The sequence below is a fragment of the Marmota monax genome, unplaced genomic scaffold, assembly GCF_021218885.2.
Source record: "Marmota monax isolate L192 unplaced genomic scaffold, Marmota_monax_Labrador192_F-V1.1 WCK01_AAM20220418_F8-fsc00036, whole genome shotgun sequence".
Lineage (NCBI taxonomy): Eukaryota > Metazoa > Chordata > Mammalia > Rodentia > Sciuridae > Marmota > Marmota monax.
The window spans coordinates 2,839,164-2,856,319 of record NW_026694491.1 but is presented as its reverse complement, the minus strand read 5'-3'; positions in this window follow the sequence as shown (position 1 = coordinate 2,856,319).

Here is a 17,156-nt window from a genome sequence, read left to right as displayed (position 1 = left end):
ATGCTTTGCCACAATGTTATATAGGCAGCCTCTAGGCCAACTCTCAATAGGGCCCTTATTTCTATCTGAAACCTTAGGAGTGTGAACATTACCGTCTGCATTTCTACCAGTGTTCTGGTGTTCCGAGTCCTCACTAGAATTGCCTGTTAGGCTTCACTTACAGCATTCTAGACTTTTTCTAACCTACTTCTCTAAACTTTTCTAAATTCCCTCTACAATTCCAAACACTTTCTGAACCACATTGTCAATTTCAGTCACAACTCCATTTCTTGGTACCGATCTTCTGTGCTAGTCAGCTTTCCCACACTGTGACAAAATACCTGAGGTAATTACAAGAAGGAAATGTCTATTCTGGCTCATGGTTTCAGAGTCTCCAGTCCAAGGGTGCTTGGTCCCATCACTTTGGGCCTGTGGTGGCACATGCATCATGGAGGAAATATTGTGCAGAGAAGATGTGTTCGCCTCATGGTGGTCAGGAAACAGAGAAGAAGGAAAAGCTTAAGTCCCAATATCCCCTTCCAGGACACACACACAGTGACCTCACTTCCTTTCACTAGGCCCCACCTTCTAAAGCTTCCTTCACCCCCAATAGCACCACAGGCTAGGAACCAGGTCTTTAACATAGCCTCCCTTGGGGGACACTTACTCAAAGCACAGCATGTTGCAAATAAGTAATAAAATAATCACTTCCTTATAGAACTGCAGAATTTACAAAGAAGAGAATTTAGGTGCATTTGTCCAAGAATAGCAGTGTAAGAACATGATCATCAATTCTAAACCTTTGCCTAATAAGAGGAGGTCACAGACAAAGTCTACAGATTGATCCTCAGCAGTTACTATATGCCACTTGAGAACACGACACTTCTGCCATATAGAAAAATATTAGGCTATTTCAAGAGTCTATTTTCTTTTAATTATAAGTTTTCAGTCACACAGAATTTCAAATATATCTGCCATTTTTTCCAAGTTCTTATTTATTTAGATATACCCTTGTCCTCTTTACTGTGATTAGGGAGGGTTTATATTAAAGGGTATTCTAAGACATTCATGCTTTCTTGGGGAGTGTGGCGCTTTCTCTCTTTCTGTTGGGTGGAGGAGGTGGGGGTGGGAATGCATACTCATGTTGGTAGAGGGAGAGGGATGAGAAGATCTCTCTTAACAAACAAGGAAACCGCTTTGCTTTCTTGATCTTTTAAACAATGGAGAGATCCTTGTGAATTCTGTTCTGCTCCCAATCATCAATTACCTCACTCAATCAAAACCCCAATGCAATCACCTTCCAGCTCCCTGCTTAGCCAGCGCCGTACGACATAACTCCAGCCATCTCCGCAATGAAGCCACAGCATTAACAGAATGTATCAAGCTGCTTGTGACGCTTCATCCACCGTAATCAGAAAAAGAAGTCAAGCGGGCACATTTATCACGGTGACCGCGGAGTTTGTAGGTGAGACGCTCCGAAGGGAGAAGATACCTTTGATTAAGTTAAGACAAACTATAATGGATGAGAGTTCTGCTCAGGTCCAATAAATCACCAAAGCCTTTGTAGGCTAGCCGAGACAGGAATCATTGGTAAATTAAAACTTGCTGGAGTGGCTATGCTGATGGCTTTAATGTGGCTTCTGTCTAGACAACTGTGCAAAGGAAACAGAGGAAGGAAGTCAAAATGGTCTTGAGAGGATATTTGTAATTGATGACAACAAAATGTATTACCCCTTGGATTTAGGCAGGGCTATCCTTTAATGCACCTTGGTCCCTTTTAACTGTGGGATATAGTGAAATGTCACCTGGCTCAATGCTAGCGCCCCATCTGGCCACCTGAAAAGGCAGTAGTGTTGTGACTGCTGTGTATGTGGATCAGCATCTCTTAAAAGGGATTGGAAGTCAGAAGGTGGCATTTGAAATAAGAAAGTAGGGGCCTTTTTTGTTTTGGGTTTCTCAGTGTCTATAAATTTTTGGATTTCTTTTCCCCCCGTGGGATTCTTAAGCCATGAATAAAATATGAGTATGTTCTATTTCTTTTTCCTTAATGAGAGATTGCCCTGGATGGTAGGACATTCCCTGCACAAAGAAAGCCACGCACTGGATTTATTAACTCTTAGCAAATGTTTGTTCCATGCCGAGTAATGAGGAGGTTTGCCGGTGCAGCAAGATAAAAGGCATCCCCACTTTGTGTTTATCCTCTGGGTAATGAAAAAACAAATTGGCGATTTTGTATTTTTCATGTTGGAAATTCATAAGGTCACCTGGGGAAAACAGAGAAGGTTAACTGGCATGCACACTTGCCTGTAAGCAGGGTGTCAGGAGAGAAAGGTCACAAATGGATGAAATATCCCAAGCCATAACCAGTGCCCCTGCAAATGGAAGGCCCGAGGAAAAGAAATTGCATTTAATGAAAGCAGAGCCCTGGGAATTGCACTGACTGGCAAGCAATGAATCCTGTGTTTTCAGCATGCATATGTTGAGAACACCTTTCAGAAAGCCAGTTGAATAAGGTCTCTCTTATGGAAGCCCTTCCATTTCTCCCACTCTGTCGAATTTTTTTTTCCTCCTTTATCCCTTTGCATTTTGTTCCTCCACTCTGTTTCCTTTTCCATCTCTCACTGCAAAGAAAAGCTACTTGCTAAGGGTCAAAGAAGCCTGGGGAACCTGAAGCAATAGGCCTGGGAAGATTGATAATCTATGCAGAGTTCAGAGCACGCAGACCCGCCTAAGCTTGGGTTGCTGACTTTTCTTGACGTGGAATAACACTGGTCCTTTCTTTCCTGAGTTAGACACTAACTCATGAGGAATTGGAGAAATGGGATTTCCTGGGACTTTGCTGAGTATTTTAGTCAAATATTTGCTGTGAAGTTACACTGGTCATTCCCTCTAGATGCATAAAACAGTTTAGTTAAGGATTCTGTTAAGTTAAGAGGGCAAAGGTCAGGGTCGTTCCCTTGTCAGCAATCTTATGTCTCCATTCTGGAGAAAATTGCTTTTCTTTATCCCTTTAGGAATCCCTGTTCTGTTCCACATCCGTCTCAATTGGTTCGAACGTGAAAGAAAACTCTTCTGATTGACTGGTTGCCTTTCTAGACCACGAAATGATCACGGTCTTTGATGGTGGTGATAGACAGGTGATGTTTGTCACTCGAGTAGGAAAACCGAAAGAAGAATGAGAGAAACAACGTAAGAAGAGGGAAGGGGCAGAGAGAAAGGCTGGGAAGAGAAATAGAAGATGGTAGCAGTAGAGGATCGGTTGATGAGAAGGAAGAGAATGCTAGGAGAGGAAGAGACTGGTTAGAATCAAGCTGGAAAGCAAAGCTCCTTCCAAATAGGGAGGAAACGTCTGGAAAGAAATAAGTTCATTCAGATGATGATGATGATGCTGGATTGCAATTATTCCTCGTTCTTCTATCTTAGACAAGTGGAAAATTACAGGATTCTGACTGGAAAAGTACAAGCTTCTTCTCTTCTTCTGCATCTGGAAGAAAGAGAAGTCCAGGGAGTGCTCAGAGGCAAAGGCATCATCGTGTACCTGGTAAGACCTCAACTTGGACACTGAAGAAAGCTATGGGTCACAGCCTTTCTGAGTTGGAGGGGACCATTGACATCAGCGAAATCTAACTTTCTCATTTTGCAGATGAGAAAATCAAGGTCCAGACTAATTCAAAGTGAAGACAGCTTGTTAGAGTGAGACAGCGGGGAGCTGAACCCCATTATCTTTCTCTCTGTTGTGTAACTTCTACAGCTGCTCCTAGAGCTGACCATTTATTTCTCATTGCAGGTGGCTGGTCCCTGACAGAGCACTGGGCTTCCGCCAGCTGCTCACCCCTCACAGCTCTGAGGCAAGAAACAATAGGGGCCACTAAAGGTTTCCGAGCAGGGAGGGATGTAACAAAACTGGGCTGGCGGAGGATCATTCTAGCAGCTGAGTGTGGTGAGCAGGTGTAGCATACAGAAATCACAGCACCATAAGGCCCTGACAAAGTACCTGTGTGACCTTGGACAAACCCATTAAGCCCAACATCCAGTTTTCTTACATAGAGAATGACAGCATTGTGTGGTCCACCTCTAACATTTTATGATTCTGAACCACCCCTTCCCACAGTCGAGGCAGTTAACATTACTTAATTGCACCAGCTGACAGGCTGTGACATGCCCATGGTTTATTTCACTCAATGTTAGCCACACAGGCCCCGAGGTAAATTGGCTACTCTGCAAACGAATCCCTGAAAAATGGCAACTCTAGCAACTTGCCAGAGCCTGGACCCTGGGCTCCAAAAGGGGAAAAGACAGGACAGTCTATGTAACTCCAGTCTCTTTGATTAATAGATATTATTCAAGGCAATAGCCATAAAATACAAAGAATTTACACAGTGAGAGATGCTTCACCAGTTTCCCCAACCTTAGCCAGCTAATAGGAATAGAATCCCAGGGGTCTGGCTGAAGTCGTTCAGTATCTAATTGAAGGCAAAGAAATAACAGTCAGTTAATTCTGTCACCAATGACATTGTCATTATAAAGAAAACCTAACTCCTTAATAGTTTCAAATCAGTTGTTCTCTTATTTTATGGTTTAAAAGGTGTCATTTCAAAGAAAAGGTCATCTGTTGGCAGAATTTACCCTTTAAAATCAGATTGATAATAGCCCATTATATGGAGAAAGGGGTCAATAATGAGAATCTGGGAAATAGTTAGCTCTTGTCATATATGAAGATAGAAGAGCCCTCTGAAGAGAAAAATGGTATAGCATGGAAAATGTTCTAATATTCTCAGAAATGTGTGGGCTCATGTTCATAAAGCATTCTCTGAGTCTTGAAAAAAAGGTTTAGTTGCAAATGCTAAATTAACAAATAGCTCTGGGATGTTATTAAAGACAAGGGAAAGCTAAACCAGGATTTATCGTTGATTAATCAAACTTTACACCCACAACTGATAGAAAGAGGAGCAGAAATGATGCCAAGGGAAATAGATTTGTATGGGGAAAAAAAGAACTAGGTAAATATGGATAATGTATCTGCTTAGAACTACTGTTGTCTGTGTCTCTGACAAACTAATGAGACCTAAGAAAGACATGGGGCTGGGACTGCTGTGTTGGTCTTTGCTGGATTTTTTTTTTTTTCTTCTTGAAAGGTTTCCAAGTCAAATCAGGGAATTAGTCATTGCCCAAAAGTAGGGCTTTAATTTTTATTACCATTCATTACAAATCTATACATCTTTGTTGATTCTTTGATAAGAAGCTTTGTCTTATTGGGTGTTATGTAGCAATGTCGAGATGAGTCTAAAAATCTAACTGCACAGGAAGCAAACTCTGTCAGGGTGACCAGGGGGAACCCAAAACAGGAAATTAAAAAACAAAAAGAAGTATTAATTCTCATAAGAACTGTTCATTCTGGCTTCTATGTGCCAGGCTCTATCCTGTCAACATATAGGTCTGTATTTAAGTTTTTAGAGGTTTCCTTTGACTATTGTATTGAATGAGGTCATCAAGCAAATTCTTTCTCTTAACTTATTGGAAGTTATATATTTGGTTAATAAAGAGAAAAGCAATGCACTTTTATTCTCTGTTCTAATTTCTGTTAGTCCTATAAACATAAATTTATTTGCCTTAGCACAATTTTTTTAAAGTTTCATGACTCTGCATTTTTTAAATCAAGTTATTAGCAATGTTACACTTTTGTCATCTTTCCACTTTGCCTGTCCCTATTTTTTTTAGATGTAGGATGTAAAAGTACCTTTGTATTTTTGAGGCTGATAACATTTGCATTTTGTTCTCTAATTATAGTGAAATCTTTGCAATTCATTTAAGTGTTAGAAGTGTTTAAAGCATTTGCTGTGTTATGAAATAATCTATGTAAATACAGTTTACTGAAGGTCCAGTGCTGTACTCTGATCCCATTTCTTGCTCAATGTTTTTCTGTGCTTCTCGTAAATAGAATGCTTCCAGGACCAAGGTCAAAAGATATTTTGTTCTTACACTTTACCAGCATCTAATTTGTTTTACATTTGAGATACAATATTTTTGCTTTCTTGTTGGAATTTTTAACGGTCTTCTGACTCAAAAGAAGAAAATGTAATTGATATAGTCCTAATCATTCTAACTGGTCTTTGAAATCCAGTCTCTTCTTCCTGAAGACATACCAATTGGGTGGTAACTACTTTTGGCTTTGTATTAACCAATTCTTTTATATTTTTATTTATATTTTGTTATTTTTGCCCCTTAGACAGTGATCATCCTCATCATTTTTTTCACTGGACTCTTATTTAGCTTCCCCATTTTTCATATCCTACATCTTCATATTTCCAGATTTTCACCTTTGTTTTGTTGGAGTACATCCTCAAATAACTAACTGAAACAAGGAGATAAACATTCTTGGCCCCCATACATCAGAAAGAGTTGTGCCTCTGCTCACATTTTCTTATTAGTTTCATTAGGTATAGAGTTCTAGGATCCAAAATCATTTTCTTAGAATTGTGAGGGCTCTATTTAATTAGTTTCTAGCTTTCTTATTAGAGGTGAGATGTTTGATATTGACCTACTTTTATTCTTCTGTATGCTACTCCCCACCCCCCTTTTTGGAAAGTTTTGTGATCTCTTCATCTTTGGATTAAAGAAAGTTTATATCTTGGAATTAGAAATTATAGAATGATATTTCTTGCTGTAGGTTCAGTGCTAGAAATTTTTGTTCATATTTCTTTATTTTTTTTGTATTTGAATTTTTTATTGCATATAATCTACTTAGAGAAGTAGATTATATGCAATAAAAATGAGAAAAATGATGAAGTCATAAGAGTATATTTAATATTACTTGACAAGCTGAAGCTGTCCTTGTCACCAGCAGTAAAAGCAGGAGGAAGAATGACCAGCAAGCCAGAAGTCCTGATCTTGGTCTATTACAATCCTCTGCCAAGGCAACCAGTATCCTGGTAAATAACAGGAAGTGTCAGCTTTTCTGTTTCTATCTTTTATAGAAATAAAATCATTATTTTTTTCACTAATTTTATTCTACTTATATTTTTCATCCTTTTTTCTCAATCTCCTGGATTCTAGACCTGCTGGATTGATGATTTTGTATCTATTATCTGTTCTCTTACAGTTTTCTGTTTTTAAAAGCTATATGTACTGAGACATATCCTCAAGTTATCTTCTAACGTTTCATTTTTTGGCCATTTTGTTTTAAATTTCTTTGAACTTTTTTGTTCTCTGTTTTATTTTTAATATCTCTATATTGATATTAATCTGGGTTGCTGTCACAATAGGCCCTGTGATGGTTTTAGATATGTGGTGTACCTCAAAAGCTCATGCAAGAATATTCAGAAGTGAAATGATTGGATTATGAGAATTGTAACCTAATCATTGAATTATTCCACTGATGGATGAATTAAGTGGGAGATAACTGCAGGCGGGTAGAATATGACTGGAGGTACGTTACTGAGTGCAACTTTGGAGTATAAATTTTGTCCCTTGTAAGCAGAGCTCTCTCTGTTCTTGTTGCCATGTCCTGAGGCGAGTTCCTCTGTCATGTCCCTTCTGCCATGATGTTCTGCCTCCCTCACTTGGGGTCTTGAGCTATGAGAGTCTGCCAACCAGGGACTGAACCTCTGAACCTCTGAGCCAAAATAAACTTTTCCTCCTCTGCATTGTCCTTATCAGGTCTTTTTGTCACAGCCACAAAAAAGATAACTAAAATAGAGTGACTTATGTAATATTAAACTTTATTTCACAGTTGTATAGTTTGTGGGTGGTGGGTAGGGTGACTGCTCTACCTGAAACCAGTCAGGAACTCAAGTCCCCTCCATCTCACCAATGTGTCAGCTCTTGGAGGTTGTTCTCATCTGCATGGTCAACACTGGGTCACAGCCAGGCCACACATTGCTTCCTCTCACATTAATGGAACAGAATTTAGTCACATGCCACAGTGCTTTAAAGGAACCTGGAAAACACATGGTCTAGTTTTGTACCGTCAGGAAGAAGCATGAAATGGATTTAGGAAGGAAAACAGATCTGTCACACCACCCAGAACTTGTATTATTGGTAAGACATCCTCTCAAATTCCTTGGGAAAAAAAAGTCGAATCTTGACATTTTTTTTTCTTTTTCTATTTTCTCTCTTTTTCCTCTCCTACTCTCATTCCTCCTTCTGCTCCTCATTCTCTCTCTCCCTCCCTCCCTCCCTTCCTCCTTCCCTTATTTTCTTTCTGTTTTTTGCCTATTTTCTGAATCACCTGTTTTTCCCTGAGATCATAATTTTTGGACTGGGCTGTTCTCTCACTTCATACTGGGACTTCCTCTAAAAGTGAACCTCGCTTTTCTGTTCACATGATTAAAGATGAAGAAAGACGGCTGTTGACTGGAAGACTATGTATGGCTAGGATACTTACAGGAAGCCTCTTCCTCAGTGTGAGTGCACAAGGCACTGGCTATTATAGGCTGCCCAAATGTAAGAATGACAAGAATGATAAATTATTTACTCTGATACAACAGCAGCCAAAATAGCTATTTTTTTCCCTCTCTCTACAGTACCAAAACCACCAAGAATCCAATGGCTTACAACAAACAAAATCATCACAGTCTACCTTGTGTCAGCTTAGGTTCTCTATGTTATGTTGAGCCCAAGGGCACTTAACCACTGAACCACATTCCCAATCCCTTCTTATTTTTTTTTTTTTTTTAATTTTCAGACAGGGTCTTGCTAAGTTGCTTAGACTCCTACTAAATTGCTGAGGCTGGCTTTGAACTTGTGATCCTCCTGCCTCAGCTTCCAGAGACACTGGGATTATATATAGGCAGGCGTCACGGTACCCAGCTTATGTTCTAAGTTATGAGGAACATGGCAATATTGTGGCAGAGGGAACAGAGACATGGTGAACCGTGTGCTGGCCTTCAAAACTCTTTTCAGAAGTGAAACACTTTCCTTCTGCTAACAGTTATTGCCAAAGAAATCACATGACTTTGAGCTAAGTACTAGACTATATACTCTTTGGTAGTCATGTACCTCAGAAGGGGCATAAATATTTCAATTAATAATCCCATTTCCCAAGATGTGAAAGACCAGCCCTCTGTTTCCTTGAGTGGAGCTGAGGGATGACGGGATCCTGCTCCATGCTTCAAGTCTGTTGCTGGTGCTCAGCCCACTTCTCAGGCCTGCTGTCTTCTTGTCCTGAGATTTCTAAGTCAGGAGCCTCCATGAATTGGGCCAGAATTCTCTAGAACTTTCCCTCACAGTCCCTGCTTCCCTGCCTCAAGTAAGTATATTTAGGCTGCAGCTTTTTAAGCTTTTTAAAAAGTATTCTACACCTTTTTTATGTTTTCTCTTCCAGAAATGGTTTAATCTATTGACTGCTTATGATTCCTCTTTCTGCTTTCCTTATAGTCACAGTGTTCTAAATTCTTTTACTATGCTGTTAGTAGATTTCCAGAAAAGAAAGAAATTTTTTTTGTTTATTACACCACATTAAGTGGAAGAAAATACTGAAAGAATTGCTCAAAGAATTGCTAAACTTTGCCTTGTAAAAACTCTTGTCTCTCTCTTTCTGTGTGTCTCTCTGTCTGTCTCTCTCTGTCTCTCTCTCTCACACACAAAAAATCAGTTTTTCAAAATCTACAAATTAGGGGGAAAAGATAAGAAATAATTGCAAGAAGTTGGAATCTTTGGTTTTATTCCAACAGTAGTTTTCAACTTTAAACATCATCTATTACTTCCTGCTATTGAAGGAGAAAAAAAGACAAACATCTTTCCTCTTTCTTATAACTCCTAAATGTTACTTGATTTGTTATTATATTAGGTTGCTATGGTTTATAAAAAGTAGGTTTATAAAAAAGTACATTTCAAATATTTTTTAAAATAGCAACAGAAAGTGAACCAAGACACCATAGAAAGAAGTGGACTTTATATTAAGTCATTTGGATCCAATGGAGGGATTTCACTGGGGGAATTACCTGATCAGATTAGTGTTACCCTACTTCCAAAGACTAACAAAAAATGATACCTATGATATTTGAGCAACAAGAAACCAGATGATCAAAGGAAAGAGGTCAACCTGAAAAGGAAGACCGAGGGATACTTTAAGTTGTATCTTCCCCTTAACCAGATCTTAGAAAGGAAGATTTGAAATTTCTCTATGGCTTATTGAGAGGAAATGAGCTTAATTTATATTAGGAAAATTTTGAGTGTTAAGACATTCTTTTCTATGCAAGTACAATCTGTGTATCTGTTGCTGGCCTCTATGTCTAGAAACTCACAAGAAAGCGTCACCTCAGTGGCTTCATTATTCATCTGCCCCAAAGGGTGAGGACAAAATAGAGAATCTGAGGAATTAGTGAGGACACTCTGAGTTTCAAGTGACAAGGATGCATCTCAACTGGTTTAAATAAGAGGAGAGATTTATTAATTCACATAATTAAAAAACCAAGAAATAGATCAAGCTTTAGGTAGGTCTGGATCCAGAGACTCAAAATGTGTCATCGGGAATTGATTCTTTTCATTCCCTCCTTCTGCTTTTCTTTTGATTAAATTGCTTCAAGTAGCAGTCCCATTGGAGGGGATGTGGGAATAGGGAAGACAGTAGAATGAAAAAGACATTATCACTCTATATACATATGTGATGGCATGACCAATATGATTCTACAACATGTACACTCAGAAAAATGAGAAATTGTATCTCATCTATGTATGATATATCAAAGTACATAAATGCATTATACTGTCATGTATAACTAATTAAAACAAAGTTAAAAATTTATAAAAAGAAGCAGTTCCAAACTTATGTTCTACCCCTTTAGCAAAGTTAGTGAAATTATGATGCCCCCACTCCTAAGAGTACTTGCAGAATTTTACAGTAGATTCTGTGCTGGTTTGAGTCAATGGCTCCCTCAAGAAACAGTCACTGAGACTAGGTAGTCTGAATAGTCCACTTGGTGATTCCTGAGTCATATGCCTAGTATCAAAGCTGAAGAGATTAGGTCAATCTCACCTAAATCAAGAACCTGGGCATAATGAAGTGATGGTTGTAGGTAATCCCGAAAAGTGTCTTGAGAGGTTTTCAGAAAAAAAAAAAAAAGAGGAAGAAATGCTACCCAGGCCACACAAGTAACAAGAACAACCATATACATCCACACTCACACACATACACTCTGACACATGAATGTCCACTCTACCTTTTAAAGTCTCTTTCAAATGTATATATTTATAGATGTCATATCTCAGAATGATGAATCCATTGAAAAGTATTCTGAGATTTGCTAAATTTTACTCCATGGTAATTTATGCCTTTCTGTCAATCTTCAAAAATTGTTTTTTAAGTTTCCATTTTGCACATTTTTCAGCAAAGAAACTAACTTTCTTAGCTATGGGTCACTCAACAAAGTATACTTCTGTATCTGCTCTGGTTTGGAAATATCTCTTGGCAGGAAAATAATGGGGCTAGCTGCCTTCTTCATAAGGGAGAAGAGCCATGCAGTAGCTTATGTCTGAAATAAAAACCTAGTGTACAACTTTCAAACAACAGATTGTCCCCAGCATTGGTGAGCCATGGGCAGTGACAAATGAAGCCTTCTCAGGCTGGCCCCGGGATCTTAGTTGTGTTCTGAACTGAGCAGAGCTGCAGCTGAGAGTGGCTGAGGCACCATGCCCAGTTAATCCTTAGTGCTTGTGCCAAGACTGTCAACAAAGGGTCCCATTGTCTTGGCACAGTAGGGCTATGGGTAGCAGTATGCTAAGAACTGGATTCAGACCACCAACTCATTGACTGAAATGCTTTCTCCCACCCCCTCCCCAGAATGGAAATCAGTGTCTGGCACTTAGCATTCATGAGCATCCAACAATACCCATCTCAATGTGCACATGGGTGTGAGGAAGGAGAAATGGATAAGCTAAGCTGACTCTGCTTCCAAACCTCAGAGGGGTTGCAGACATCATTGAGAAAAATCGATTTAGCAAAATCATGGCAGGTCCTGCTGCCCTTTTAATTGCATGCTGACTTAGTGATGATGTGTCTGATTTTCCTTATGCATTACAAGAAGAAGAAGAAGTAGAAAGAAAAAAGGATGGGAATCAAGAACCCCTGAAATTTCCTTTAAAAAAAATCAGTCTCCAGTACTACTGTGCTGGCTCTTTCTCTTTATTCCTTGCTAAATGATCTCTCTTTCAGAGTTGGAGGTTATTCTCTTGCACGGTTTCAGATAGTTTTCTGTTATTACTTTAATTCTCGGTAAGCTGTTGGCAATTGCCACTAAATTGCTTCATGGATCAATTCTTCCCTCATAGTCCATTAAATTTTGCTTTTTTGTCCCAAGTAAAAAGTCACAAACACATTTGGTTACATTTGGTGAGCAGGCCATAAGTCCTTTACTCCTCTTTAGAACTTACTGCAATAGAATCACATTAGGATTTCTGAATGCCCAATCTTTGTGTGGCTTTTTGATAACCAGGCCTTGCTATTATGGAAAGATGTATTGAGATTTATTGTTATTCTTTGCTTGAATATGTAATCAGGAAGAGATGTAAGAATATAAAAAAGATATAAGGATATACTTATTCATTCCCAATTGTCTTTTTGAAAATTTAAGATTGGTACTCTTTCCTGGATGAGGTAGTCTGTCTTTATCTCAGGCAGTTCCACAGTGTGACTTTGAAACTCCTCCCCCCAAGAAGTTGGACTCTTTCTCTACCCCCAAACTGGGTCTGACCCTGTGACTAGCTTTGACTACTAGCATGGGCCAGTCCCACACTTGGACTTCAAGAAGCCATCTTGTACACCACTATTCACCCTCTTAGAACACACTTCTTCCAGGTGAGCAAGCCTGGCCCCTTTGCTGGGAGATGAGAGGCCACCTGAAGGACAGCCATGGGCCCCTGCCCATAGTAAACCCAGCTGACCTGGTTACTGACTCCAGGCACAGCTAAGACAAAGTCCAATTCATGACCCCTAGAACTAAATAAAAGGCTATGGTTTCAATCCAACGAACTTGGGGATGGTTTGATCTACTCCAAATATTAATTGAAAGAATCTTTATTAGTTCTGGTGATCCTTGACAGTCTTACCATGTAAATGTCACTTTGTACTCTAAACAGAGAAATCCCTACTTCATGGCTAGTTAGAAAATTAATGTAAATACTATGGCTACAGGGTTCATGACTGTGATGATGTCACATCTCTTTTAAATGACTATGAACAGCTCCATGTTGCCTTCTGTATAATGATCAAACTTACTGATCCAACAGTTAAGGTCTCTTGCAAGTGAATTAGACAATCCTTTCAACCTTAGATCTATCTTTCTCTATTTAAAAAATATTTTTTTCTGGATGATCCAGATTTCTCTGTTTTCCCAAACCATCATTCTTTCCCACCTCTTTGCCTCTTTCTTTATACTGTTTCCACTGCTGCAATGTATTCCATTCATGTCTGCATGGTACAATCTATACAGCTGCCAGAGCCCATTTCAAGGATTCTTTCTCTCTTGATGCTTCTCCAAAATATCCTAATCAGAAAGCATGATTTCTTCTTCCCAAGGAAGGCTGAAAGGACTTGAAAGCTAACCTCAGTCATCTCCAAAGACTTCCATCCTGGATGCTTATTGCTTTGTGCCCTGCGGTGTTTTCCTGTAGGACATCACTTATAGGACTTCTGCATCCTCTCTATGGGACAGAACTTTTGTTGGCTATTTTAACACATACCAGCTCATTTAGACCTTTAATTTGCCTATATGATAAGTGTTATAACTTCCAGTTTATAGATGAGAAAAATAAAGTTGCAAAACCTCTGGTCTAAGGTTTCAGAGTCCTGGATAGCTAACATAATATTGAATGTGGTCTCCCACTTAGCTTTTTAGATCTGCCTCACAGCCTTCTGTACAAGGACACACCGCAGTTGGCAACACAGTGACTTGGAGAAAATATTGTCTGAGTTTTGACCTTACATGTTAACTCAAGGGGACATCCTGGCCGAGGGTAGTCAACCAAAGGGAAAGTAGCTGAGCAGGGTCACTGAAGGAGAGGCTGCTTGATGTGGGGTTAGTAACACTGGAGCTAGGTGGGACATGTTTCTTCAACTTCCTTTGCTTCATCAAGAATGTTCTGAAATATTTTATGGAGTTATTATTGCCAGACAGTAGCTCACCACCATTAGCAGTTAATATGCTTCCTGCTGGTTTTTGCTAATTGTCTGAGAACTAATAACTTCCCTAACCCTTCTAATCATAATGAATTTTTGTGGGCTTAGTCTAGCTTGTCCATAAGATTGACAATGTGACATCCAAGAAGCTGGTGCTAATTGATCAGATTTCAATATGGCCACCGCCACTGGGCCCAGGTACTGCTGAGTGGGTCAGCAGCAGCCGAGATCTCAAAGTGAGAGGAAGAAGCTCAGCTTTGTATGTAGGTGAGGCAGGCAAGCCTCTCTCCTTTGTCAGAATATTACCAGGGTCTAATTCATTTGTTCTGAAAGCTGTGGATTATTCTCTCACATGCATCAGGCAAATGATAAAAATTTCTCTACCTTTGAGTGATTTCCTTCTTAACATGCTAATAAAGAAGGGACTCCAAAGGCACCGTGTTTGGGTGTCATTGGAAGGCGTAGATAAAGAGTAGGTGGATCCGAGTTTTGAATGGTGGGAATGGTGGGGCCTGCTTGGGTCCAGTCTTGGGCAGGCCTGGAAATCCTGCTGCTCATCCTCTTTTTTAGGGTCCTGCAGGGGTGTCTGCATGACAGACACAGCTCAAAACCTGGTCTCATGTTAGAAGAGAGAGGAGGCTTGTACTTGAGCCCAGGTCCTGTAGGAGGCAAGCTTCCTGACTGAACCGGTGCTCCCCTGAAGAGCTTCCTGGATTTCTCTCTCAGGCAGAGGTTTTGCCTGGCCAGCGCCTTGGCTGTGACAGAAAGAGCACATGTGCTTGAGGATGGCGGCCGGACTCCATTTCTCCCAAAGATATGCTGTATACTGAAGAGAGCTCTGGGCCTTTCTGCCCACCAAAGGCAGTATTTAATTTGGGAAATGGTGATATGTACCAAGTTCCTTCCCCGTTTTCTTGAAAGTCAACCCCCTGGGGGAGTTGCAGAACGCCGATGGCAAGCACGTTCCCCATTCGATCGGATACAGCAGATACCTGCAAGGCTTGTGGAAGGCCAGGCAGTATGCTAGGCCCAGAGGAGAAATAGACCTGATTTCTATTTTCCAAAATTGCTTCAAGGGGATGACATAAATACACAACATCAGAGATTAAAAAACAGAGAGCTAAGGATCATAGAAAACTGCCTCTCATCATGGTTTCCTGGCTTTTACTCCATCCGGTTTCATTAACTCCCTCTTTCTGGACTGCACTTTGTAATTTTCAGTTCTGCAAATAACAAGGCAACAGCTAACTCATGTTTCTTCAGCACCTGCTTGCTGAGTACCGGGCTTCACCCTGAAATAATAAATTGCCGTTTGTAAAAAGCTATTCCAAGAAGTTCCTGGTTAGACGTTTGCAGTGTCTTACACATAATAGGTGCACAATAAATACTTAACGAGTGGAAGAACTAGTTAATACGTTGGGGAAGTGTAGCAAAGAGGTTAAGTGTGTCAACCTCAAGAACGACAGAGTGGCTCTCTAGAAACACCATGAATTTATTCAGAAATGAGAAGATTGCAATCTGCAGTTTTATGTTTGTGGAATCATAGACATATTATTCAGAGAGGCAAAGGAAGATAAAGGTTTCTTTTTTAAGTAAAATGAATAAGGTTACATAAATTGTTTTCAAACAATTCTCCTTGGTTATAAAGAATAATAACAAGGGTGATGTTAGTCTAAGTTGGAATAAGTAGTTGCTAGACAGATGTCTTTTTGGAAGTACTCTGTGCAAGACTGTGCTTTTATAGAGAGTTCGTGTGATAGTTTTTATCAGGCATGCGTGTGAGAGTCTCTTCCCCAACCCCCCCCCTCCCCCCCCTTTTTTTTTTGGTCTCCAGACTGTTTTAATAGAGATTGGCATAAATGACTCCATGCTTATTCTGACAACTTTCACAAGTGCATTTTCTTTAACGTGGGGACACTTGAGTTTGAAGTTCTGCCTTTCCACCTTTTCACTGTGATACTTTGAGTAATGTTTTTGCTTCTCAAAGTCTCAGTGCCCTCATCTGTCAAATCAAGATACTAATACTAGTACTAATACTAATGGTATCAAATCTGAGGATTGCTCTGAGATCAAACAGTAATCTCAGTACATAGGACATACTAAGCACTTACTAAATAATGTTATTATCATTGTTAGGATTGTGGTGATGATTATCGCCAAGCACGCAAAGTGTTTTATCTACATTTTTCATTTAATGTTCACAAACTGCTGTTTGAAATAGGTATAGTCTCCAATGGAAAATCAAGATACAGGCTCACAGTAGGCTGGGGTCCATCCTGCCACCAGCAGACACCCGCCAAAGCTCAGGCTGCAGCACAGGACCGCCTATTCTGACCAGTATACCACCTCTGGAGCTCAGGCCTGGCTGAGATCTGCTCACACCAGCATACATGGGACCCAGGCCCAAGGTTGGTTTAAGTTTGCCACCCCCCCCAAACCTGGGAGCCCAAGCCTAACCCAGTTCCATCTTGGGACACTGCAGACATCACTGTAGCCTTACCCACGCAGTAGCCCCTACCTTTTGACAACAGACCTGGCTTAGAAACAGCTGCATCTCATACTAGGCATCCCAAAGACAGTGTAAGGCCCACCCTTTCAGCCCCATCTCTGTAAGACATAGCATCCACCTTGGGGCACCTCCACTATTATCTTGAGTTACCTCGGCTTTTGCCACCACCACCTTTAGTGGAAGTAGCATACATTGAGGGACACCAGCAGGGTCTGGAAGCCCAACATCAAGGTGAGGTACAGACAGTCTGCATGGGTACTACAAGAATATGGAATAAAAACGATAATATCTTAGATCCACACTGCAAGAAAGGAAGACACATAGACAACATGAAAAAAAAACAAGGGAGGAAATTGCCCCAAACAAACCAAGGCACTACAATAACAGAACCCATGGACATTGAACTTGGTGAAATGTCAGAGAAGGAGTTCAGGATATTCATAATTAAAATGATCTGTGAATTAAAGATTGACCTAAATACAGGCAAAAATTGATCACTCCAACAAAAAGATAAGAGAGCAAATACAGCTAGCAAAAGATCACATCAAGAAAGAG